Below are 9,678 nucleotides of genomic sequence, written 5' to 3' on the forward strand. Positions count from 1 at the left end.
TGGCTGGGCGTGGTGGCACACACCTGAAATTTCAGTGCTCAGGAGGCTGAGGCAGGAGGATCACTGTGAGTTCAAGGCCAACATGGGCTACATAGCGAATTCAAGGCCAGCCTGCACTGCATAGCAAGACCTTGTCTCAAAAAACAAAAACAAAACAAAACAGAACCCCCCCCAAAATCTACTTTTCACCCAGAAAAGAAGCTGACGAAGAAAACAGAACTATTGTAGCAGGACTGAACAGCCTACCTTTACGCTGTTATCTGAAAACCACAAAGCATTCCATGTGGCTATGTCTTTTTTTGTTTGTTTTGGGTTCTATCGATTTTTGTTTTGTTTTCTTTGAGACAGGGCCTCCCGCTGTAGCTCAGGGTGGCCTTGAATTCTCAGTCCCTTCTGCTGGGATTACAGGCATGGACCACAGGCCCGGCGTAGCCCTTCTTTATATAAGAATTGTGATATGTTGAAGGTATCTAGATGGGAATTTAGCCTTTGTCCTAAATGTTGTGTAAGAACTTTCTTGCAGTTCCAAAGACTAAAGAGATTGACCGTGTTTCAGGAAATATTAAAAGAATAATTACTTGGGGAATGTGACCACACTTGGGATGTAAGGAAAGAGATCATACAAGCAAATCTGAATGAACCACTTGAAACAGCGATTGGTGAACTCCCACACACAGTCCAAATCCTGTCTGCTGCTTGTTTTTGCAAATAAAGTTTTATTTACATCCATGTGTTGTCATTTCCTTTTCACTAGGGTGGGAAAGTTGTGTAAAGATACCTTCTGCAATACAGAATATTCCCTGTGATTCCTGACAGGAAGGGGACTCTGCTAACCTCAGACTTCTTCATGCATTAATCGGTATGAAAGGGTTTTGAAGCGGGGAGGGAGAGGGCGCATGACACAAAATATCAAATCTGTGCTGCCATTCTTACCGAAAAGCGGCTGAAAGATATTTTCAAATATGAAACGATTCAGGAAAATTTGATAATTTTCTTTCTCCCAAACAGTGATACATGTGAGTGTAATCCACAGAGGTGATTCAAAATAAATAGAAAGGAATGGTAGTGACACAGAAGCAACTGTGATTATTACTGTAACAATGCAGAATGAAAATGTTACAAACCTTGAGAGAAGAGCCCTATCGTGAAAGAAAAGAACACTACAGCAAAACAGGATACAGTAAAAATGAGAATATAAATCAGAAGGTAAGAAGAGAGGCAAGGAGAGTATTAATCGCTTTCGTCCCTGGATTATGGGAATATTATTCTTGTGTTATTTATGCTGCCTGATAGAAAGGCTGAGTGACTGGGTGATTACAAGTGGAGTGAAAAGACAAGTCAGAGACTATCAGAAGGTGTATGCAGCTGCTATAACCCACCGAAGATTCACTTCCAGACTTACAAAGAGCTCCTGTGGGAAAGAAAGCAGGCACCCCGCAAAAGAAGAACTGCATCCGATCCCTGAACATAATGAAGATGTTTAGTGTCACTGGAATTACGATAATACAAATTAAAGCCATGAGACCATTGAAAACCCCTCAGACTGGTGAACACAGATTTGATAACATCGAGTACTGATGGAAACAGAAGCTCTCAGACACTGCAGGCATCTGAAGCTCTTCTCTCAAGCCGGGGATGCAGCTCAGGGGCGCCGCGCCTGCCTTGTAAGTGCAAGGTCCTGAGTTCAATCCCTGGTACCAAGAAAGGCAGAAAGAAAGAAAGACGGATCAAGAAAGGAAGAAAGCTCTTCTCTCATCACCAGTGGGAAACAGAAATGGACGGAAGCAGTGAATGGTGACTATTTCTCAGACCCAGCTTCTGCAGGGCTGCAGAATCTGAGGTGACTGTCATCCCCTCCTCCACATCCACGTGGGCTCTAAAGTTCAAACCGCCCTATTCTGTGACACTGAACGACAATACCATTGGTCTGGTTGCTTGAAACCAAAGTGCTGAGGTAGCCCGGACTCCTCTTCCTCTCACACCGCACAGCACCGTCTGGCAGCTCTGGCAGCTCTCAAGTCACACGATGCGCATCCTGACTCCGTCACCTCCACAGACATCACCAGCCACCCAGATTAAACTGAGCCGCTAGTTAGCCCTCCGGCTGCTGCCCTTGCTTTAGTGTCCACGCGTCACTTCTTTCCTTACAGCCCAGTAATGGCTTCCCGTTTTATCCCATTAAAAGCCAAAGTCCTTCCTTTGGTCCCCTACCGGTCCACCTCTAGGGTACTCTTGCTGCTGCCATTCCTCAAATGCCCGCAGGCGTGCTCTCCCACTCTCCCCCACAGCTGTAGCTGTTTACACCTGCTGTCCCCCAGCCCGAGCGCTCCCACGCATGACCACCTGGGCCTCCATCATCTCCTCAGGCTTTGGCTCAAACCTCACTTTATCACGCAGGTCTTCCCTCACCACCCTCCTTAAAACGCACGCACACTCCCTCAGCACTCCCAACCCAAAAGTTCTCTCTGCCTGTGGGAGCTTCCTGTAGCTGTAACCAATACCTGAGACAATCAACTTCCAAGGAGGAAATGCTTTATTTCAGCTCACGTGTTTAGAAGATTCAGTCCATGGTCCCTTGGTCCTGTGGGCACGGCACGCCACGTGGGGAGCATGCGGTGGAGGCAACTTGTCATGGTAGCTTGGAAGGGCAAAAGAGATGGGAAGGGGTTGAGGGAAGGGCCCCAGGACCTCCTTCTAGGGCACCCTAAATCCCTCCCACCAGGTGTCACCTCCAAAGTCCCACCACCTGCCAAAGCACCACAGCCTGATAACCAAGCCTTTGTCATGTGGGCCTTCAGGGAGGTCTTTTAAGATCCAAGCCGTCACGCTCCCCTGTACTTTAATTTTCAAAGCACTTGTGGCTGGTGTTTTATGTTTATTTTTATTGCCTATTTTCCCAGCCTTGAATATAAACTTCAGGAAAAAAAAAGGAAATAAGTCCCTTTCATTTATTGTTATATCCCCAGTGCCTGGAATAGATCCTAATGTACACTAGACACATAATAAAGTGTGTGTTGAAAAGTGAATGAAGAACCACTTTGGAAGGTGCATCTTGAAAAGTAGGAGTCAGGGAAGCTGAAGGTTCCCGTATCCTACTATTGAAATATTCTGTGTCTGGGTGTCCATCCAGAGAGCCGACTCCTTGAGTGTGAAGCTGATGTGTATAAAGTACCTCCTTCTAGAAAAGTAGAAATAAGCTGTACTTCTGTAGGTACAGGGATAAAATTAGCTCTATCTAGGCAGCACAAGTGTATCTAGCAGTTAACATGAATGAACGCATCAACGGATATCAGAGTAACGGTGCTGAGCAAGAATGCAAACATCGGTGTGAATAGGATGGTGATGCATGTAGAAATGTAAGTGTCCGTACATGTATGCCGTGTTTCCATGAATACCAATATGCCTTAAATGTACAATATCATGGAATGATCCAGATCAACTTCAGGAGGAAGGAAAGGAAAAATGGGGTGAGGCCACAGCTATAATGTTTTAGTTATTTAAAAAGAATAGTAAGTCACAAAGCATCACATATTTGTAATTTTAATATATTTTGTACATAATTTATATATTTTTATTTGTATTTTGTATGGAATGCATGTAATATAATACCTTTATTCATAATATACTATTGTCTGTAATGTCTTTATTTCCATGACACACACTCTGACCGGAAACTGTTAATAACATTTGTCTTCGGGGCATGAAACTGACAAAGGGAAACAGGAGGAGAAAAATACCACGATAAGCATTTGGAGGTCTTACAAAATTCTTTCTGGGAAAGCATTCCTTTTATTTTAAAATGTAAGTTTAAATCGCTTTCCTTCAGTCCTCGTTTTGTCAGGGAAAGCAGATAGGAAAATAAAAGTATTGAAGACATAAATAACATGATAAACAAGCTTGACAGAAGAGCCCGTTAACGTCTTCCTCCGAAAACAGACCGTCTCTCTCCGGGCTCCCATGAGAGGGTGGCACTTTTGCCACCAGTGATCTAGCCAGCCGTACAAAGGAGTGCAGCGAATCGGAAACGTGGACATGGTATCGACTGCGCTGACGTGTACACTAGAAACAGTAGATAAGGTAGAAGAAAGCCTTCCACCCTCTGGAAACGTTCATATCCTCTCCCAAACAACTCCTGCGTTATATAGGAGATGAAACCCCAAATGCCTGAAACTTAGCACAAAGAAGAAAGAGAGGAGGAATTGGCGGCGCCCGAGGGGCTCCTCCTCCGCTGGGCCTGGGCCCCTCTTTGTGCTCTCGTGCGCCCGGGGCACAGGCCCGTGGGAGCTGGGATCAGCCGGGGCCTGAGGTAAACGCACGGCTGGAGGACTGGCTTTCTCGGTGCGGCGCGCACTGCGGGTCTCCTGCTGCCCCGTCTACTACCCGGAGTCTTCATCCTTGGGCCGCGTCCTTCGTGCCCCTCTCTCCAGGGGCGCTGTCCAGGCTGAGCCAGGCGGGGCACCCTGTGTGGCGCTCATGGTGACCACAAGCTTCACGGAGGGCATGGAGGACGGGCATGCCGGAGCCCTCTCCGCAAACGCAGGGAGGCCGACACGGATGAGGAGCTGCCACCGTCCCGCGCCTGGCTGGCGTTAGAGGGAGCCAAAAGAATGGGTGATCAGAAAACTCTTCAGCGAGTCTCTAACAGGTCTCCGTAGTCCGTGATGTCTTCTGAATTCTGCCACCAGGGTCAAAGGCTCCCTCACGGTTCCTATGATGAATTCGGGGGCGATTAAAGATCCCCTGCCCATCGAGATAAGACGGCTCTGAGGCCTACAGCGCGATGGGATCCTGCTGCCTTTGGCGATTTCTGGGAGAAGCGCCGTGACCCTCTGCGCAAGACGTCCACGGAGGGGCGGTCAGGGGCCACCGCGGAGCTCCAAAGCAGGGACCGCACGAGCTCCTCCCGGCCCTGAGCCCAGCGCAGCGGCTGTGGGAAGTGGCAGGACAGCAGAGGCAGGCAGAGGGCCACCCGGGGTCCCCTGCAGCTCGGAATCCACAGGTCTCGGCCGGGCCTCTGCCAAGGTGCCGGTTCTGATCGGGGCAGATCTGAAACCTCGAACGGACAGAATTGGCTTATTTTCTTTTCTACTAGGTGTAGTCTTCGTTTCAATTTATTGAAAACTGCTTTCCAGTTTTGGATAGCAGAAGGAAGGCGGACATCGAAAATATTTTGACTAAAAAGGACTACGATGTAGCGGCCCAGTTGGGGCGGACAGTTTTTGAAAGTAACTGGTAAAGCGTCCGCCATGTCCTGAATTCACTTCTTTGCAGACTTGTACACATATATTCCACTTTCCGAATAGTTTTACAAGATGGAAACAAACAAACAAAAAGGGGGAAGCTTTTTAATAAAGAAATCACATTCATCAATGATCTGCACTGCATTCGCATATAATGAACCTCCAGTTATAGACAAAAACGCCTGAGGAATGGGACCAAAGCTGTATTCAAAGAAAATTCAGAGCCATATATATATATATAATTTTTCATTACCGAGAAAGAAAAAAAGAAAGCAGAACGGAGGAATTAATAAAACGAAATCATCGAAGTATAAGCAGCAGCACAGGCAAGTCATTCAGCTATTTCATAAGAAAGCGTCAATACAGGAAAACAAAAGCGAGAGAATAAAATAGTCACCACAAGTATGAAGAAAAAAGAAAAGGAGCAAGCGCTGGATAACCCACGGGCCGGCGGTATCCGTGGGTGTCTTGTCCCCATTGTCAGCGGGCTGCAGACCAAAGACGGACCGTGCAGTCAGGCCAAAATGGGTACAGCTCGTTCTCTTCCTCTCGTTACCCGCTGAGCAGTGCAGTGCAGCCGTTACCACGCACCTCAGTAGCCGCGACAAGCAATCTGGAGATGCCGTACAGTACACGAGAACGCCGCGTGCACTCACTGCACCATTTTAAACGAAAGTCTTGAGCATCCATGGATCTTTGGAATCCACGGGAGGGAGAAGGTCCTGGAACCGATCCTTCCACAAGGAGTACATGGCTAATAGTGCTACATGTTACGAGGGTGCTGCACATCTGTAATCCCAGCACTCTGGGAGGCTGAGGCAGGAGGGTCAAACACTTAGAGAGATTGTCTCCAAATATAGTAACAACTTTTGAAAAAAGGATTGGGGATGTAGTTTGTTGCAAAGGTTCTGGGTTCAATCCCTAGAGTCACAAAACAACTAACTAACTAAATATCACTGTTATTGGGTTTGGGATGTGGGAGTCTCCTTTTAGACGTGGTTTCTAGGTTCGTGCTGTCCTGAGCAGAGAATCGGACAAGCACAAACACTAGCAAGGTTTAACATTTTTTAAACGTAGGGGGGAAAAAGCACGTTCTGCAGAGCGAATTTGGGCCAAGTAAAAGTACTAAAAGGAGTACACCCTGCAGCATGAGGGGGGCACCCTGCAAGACAGGACACGGTGGCAGAGAGCTCAGTGTGGATCGTCCTTTCGGGAACACCCAGTGCTCAGGCTGATGTCAGGTCCAGGCCACCCAATCAGAGCTGCTCAAGGGCTTGCAGAAGAAGTCCTTGAGCCGGGCGCTGGGAACTGCTCTGCTCTTGTGTCCTGGGATTTTGTCATGAACAGGCCACACCCACTTCCCAGCCAGCTTTATCACGCCCCCATCTCCTGCCTCACTACTTGATAGCGTATGTTGTCTTCACAATGTAGAACATTTCTACCAGGCTATTGCTTCCCTCCTTCCTCCTCCTTCTTTTCTTCCTCTCCTCCTTCTTCTCTTTTGTGTGTATGGAGTTGAATCCAGGGTCTTGCACGTTAGTGAAGTGGTCTACCACCAAGATATATCCCTAGTCCCTTTTAATTTTTATTTGGATACTCTCTAGGTTGTTCAGGCTACTCTCAAAGTTGTGATCCTCCTGCCTTGCCCTCTCAAGTAGCTGGGATTATGAGTGTGTACCACTATACCTGCCTCTTTCTATTCACTTTTTTAAATCAGGATTTTGCTAACTGGGCTTTCTATTTAAACATAAACATTTTTTAAAATGCTGGGCTTGGTGGTGCACACCTGTAATTCCAGTACTCGGGAGGCTGAGGCGGGAGGATCACTGTGAGTTCGAGGCCAGCCTCGGCTACATAGTGAGCTCAAGAACACCCTGAACTACATAGTGAGACCCTGTCTTAAAAAACCAGGGGGGAAAACACCAGAATGGGTGAATGACGTTTGAGCTTCAATCCATGAGCTGCTAGAGAGGGAAATGGCAAGCACATGAATTCATAAAATGTGGTAGTGAGCTTGGGCCCTTGAAGAATGTGTATAGTTTTTCATGTTTCAGGGGTTCGTTCATTCGTTAGTTTTGTCCATTTTGGTAAGCCTCTGCCCTCACCCTGAGCTACATCCATGCCCATTATCTTTTAAGACAAGGTCTTGATAAATCACTGTGTGGTCTTTGCTGGGATAAGACTTGTGATCCTTTTGCCGCAGCTGCCCAGAGGACCGGAATTACAAGGCTGTACCCCCTTACCTGGCTTACATCACAGTTTTTAAAAATGAAAATGTAACTGAAATGATCTCTTGGGGGAAACGTTGTACACGCCTGCAGCTGCTCTTTTGAAGCCCAGAGGCGATTAGGTACATGGTGCCCAGCAATCTTCCCTACCTGAATAACCCTTGGTTAGCTGACTTGTGAATTGGTAACAAATGCAGGCAGGTACAGGAACGGAGGAATGTGATCTTCGCTCTAGAGAATATTGAGATGCCCGATTTGACTGACTCAAGGGATGGAGAGTCGGAGCTGTCTTTCCTGCTTCTGCCTAATGAACATGAAAGGGAAAGCTAGGTTGTTTTTGTTTTTTTACAAATTGTGATGAAAAAGATTTGGGTACTCTGGATTAGGCTTCTAATATTGAAAAATCAACTGCTAGCATCATTCCCTAGTTAGAATGGCTGGAATTTAGCATTCTATTCCAAGATGACGAAAACATGCTTTAATGCCCCAGTTTCAATGTGTGTTTTCACCCAGACTGCACAGTATTTTCACAGGATGTTCCCATTCCCATTTTGGTAGGTGAGTGGAAACATTTTTAAAATGGCTCTCATTTCTAACAAAATTAGAATATTTGTAAATGAAAGTCACGATTCTCAAGATAAAATAAAAAATTGTGCATGAATGTTTTAGTCTTATTTTTGCCCTGAAATGTAGAAATAATCTCTGTAGCGATGAGTATAACCATTATACCAATGGATTTTTGATTATGGAGATTATGGTGCTAAAAATAATTTGAATCCGAAAGAAAATATTGGATATATAATTATGGATACACTGTGGGCCAAAACTTTATACTTACTGCCAAAACACAAGTTTAAAACGCAATATTAATTTTAAGGGTGGTGTCATGGCCAGAACGCCAGCTCAGTCACCAGATATTAGGCAAGGAGATCAAACGTGGCATTTCGGGGGGAGCACACCCAGAGTTATCTTTGCGGATACTTATAACCTGCACTTGCCATCCAGGCACAGTGTCACATTCCCCTGTAACCTGGGTAAGCACTGCTCAGCCAGGAAGTTCCTGAGGTATAAATATGTATTAGAAATCGTGAGGCAGGAGGAGCGGATACAGGGGTGCATGCCTATTACCCTAGCTACCTGGGAGACAGAGACAGGAGGGTGCAGTTCGATGCCAGCTGAGACAACCGAATGAGACCCCGTCTCAAAATAGAAAAGGCTGGGGATGTTGCTTAGTGGTAGAGCGCAGAGCAGTCTGTATGCAGGTGTGGGGTCTAGCCTCAATGCCACAGGAAAAAGAAATGACCCAGGGGCTGGACTGTAGCTCCGTGGTATGGTGCTTGCCTAATAGATGTGAGACCCTCGGTTCAAACCTCAGCTGGGCAAGGAATAAATAATTATAGAGACCCAATTATCATTTATTTCTCAAATAATTTTGTAGTGATTTCTATGTGTAAAAGCTGTGGTAGGTACTACGGGGATCTGAAAAGAAGTAAAAGCCCTAGGAATCGGTCTTACAGAAATTTATGCTCAAAATAGAAAAGGAGGTAATAGTTAAGTAATAAGATTGTTTATGATCAAGTAACTCATTCACGGCATCCCCCCAAAAAACACATCAAGCCAAAAATAAATACTATCATTCTAGTCCAGAGGTAAAAAAAGATCGTAATAAACTAAGGGCAAAGAGATTATTTAAAAATATTTGTGTGTGGCACTTTCTGAGACACTGCACATAACAGATAGTGTCACAGCTCTTCAGATATTAATAGTCAAAAGTAATAATCTTCTGAATAAACATAGTAAGTCATATGTTTAACAAATGCATAACAATGGATTAGTAAGTAATTTACAGTATTTGCTCAAAAGAGGCAATAAGAATCTTGTTTGTCATGCGGAATCACTCTCATCTCTTGAATACTATAGTGAGATGACTTGAAAGTGAGGTAGGGTTTCTGGAACTATTCAGTTCAATATGAAAATGCTTTTAATAAAATATTAGTAGATAATGCATCCTTTTCGGAATTTAAGGATAAAAAGTAGAGTCCATAATCTTTTCCTAAAACCAAAAAACATGCCTGCTCCTCTGAAGGCCATTGGTCTTAAATACCTTAAGGATAATTTTACAAATGCTTCAACCCAAATTACAAATTTCACTTGTGGAATTCACTGGCAAACACTCGTGCCTCTTAAAATTGCCAGCTTCTATATTCAGA

The sequence above is a fragment of the Fukomys damarensis genome, unplaced genomic scaffold (genome assembly GCF_012274545.1).
Source record: "Fukomys damarensis isolate Sample0158 unplaced genomic scaffold, DMR_v1.0_HiC HiC_scaffold_37, whole genome shotgun sequence".
In the NCBI taxonomy this organism is placed as follows: domain Eukaryota; kingdom Metazoa; phylum Chordata; class Mammalia; order Rodentia; family Bathyergidae; genus Fukomys; species Fukomys damarensis.